The sequence below is a fragment of the Oenanthe melanoleuca genome, unplaced genomic scaffold (genome assembly GCF_029582105.1).
Source record: "Oenanthe melanoleuca isolate GR-GAL-2019-014 unplaced genomic scaffold, OMel1.0 S157, whole genome shotgun sequence".
NCBI lineage: Eukaryota > Metazoa > Chordata > Aves > Passeriformes > Muscicapidae > Oenanthe > Oenanthe melanoleuca.
Genome location: NW_026612806.1, coordinates 6,013 through 7,515, shown reverse-complemented (window position 1 = coordinate 7,515; position 1,503 = coordinate 6,013).

Below are 1,503 nucleotides of genomic sequence, written 5' to 3'. Positions count from 1 at the left end.
ACCCTGGGTACATTGTGACACTGCAGGGCCCCAAAGAACCAAGGAGTCCATTGTGACACTGCTGAACCTCACAGAACCAAGGTGACCATGTTATACTACAGAACCTCGTGGGACAAATTGTCCAAGGTGACACTGCAGAACTGTTGCTGAGAGTATGAAAGCTCATGGAACCAGAAGTCTATTGTGACCAAAGGACCATTGTGACACTGTGGATCCAAGGAGACCATTGTGACACTGAGGAACTTCATGGAACCAAGGGCCCATTGTTACACTGTGGGGACTCATGAAACCAAAGTTCCATTGTGACACTCCAGGGCCTCATGGAACAATGGAGACTACTATGAAACAGAATCACAGAATGAACAAGGTTGGAAAAGACCTTTGAGATCATTAAGTCCAACCTATGACTTAACATCACCTCATCAACTTAAACAGGACTCTGAATGCCATATGCAGGCTTTTTTTAAATGCCTCAAGATGTGGTGACTCCACCACCTCCCTGAGCAGAAGATTCCAGTGCCAAATCACTCTTTCAGAAGAATTCAGAAGAATTTTTTCCTGATGATAAACCTAAACTTTTGCTGTGGCATCTTAATACTGTGTCCTCTTGTTCTGTCAGTGGTTGCCTGGGAGAAGAGACCGACACCCACCTGAGTACAACCTCTGTTCAGGTAGTTGTCGAGAGTCTCACTGGAGACCATTGTGGCCACTGGGGCCACTGTAGCACAACAGGGCCTCATGGAATCAAGGGGAGCACAGTGACAGTGTGGGGCTCCATGGGACAAAGGGGCCATTCTGACACCGTGGAACCAAGGAGACCTTTGTTACAGTACAGGGCACCATGGAACCAAGGAGGCCATTGTGACACTGCAGAGCCTCATGGAACCAAGGGCACAGGAATGACACTTTGAACTCCAAGGGACCAAGGGGGCATTCTCACACTGCAGAACCAAGGAGACATTGTGACACTATGGGGCATCATGGAACCAAAGGTTCATTGTGACACAGCACAGCCTCATGAAACCATGGTGGCCACTTTGAGATCTCGTGAAACCAAAGGGCCATTGTGGCATTTCAGGGCATTTTGTCACAAGGGGCCATAATGAACTGTGGGGCTGTTGGGGGTTGAGTGTTTTTCTATTACTGTGTCAATTTAAAGAATTTTTCCCATTATCATGCCAATGGAACTGGCTGGGTTACACCCTGGACCTTTTGAAGACTCTGGACAAAAGGGGTGGGTGGGATCAGCTTCGAGAGGGGCACTCGTGCTTCCGGACGGGACTCGTGTTTCCGGGGAGCTCAGAGGAGGACATCTCGTCTGCAGCCACACGGCTGAACGCAGGAGAGCCAGACCCTCTGCAATCACCTGCCCTGCATCTGCCCCGCTGCAGCCTCCTGCCTCTGCGGACACAGTGAATCACCCGGACACCAACGGTGAGCGAGTAGCTGCCCCTCTCCAGCCCGCTCCCACCCGAGACCAGTGTGGCTGCTGCTGCCCCCTCC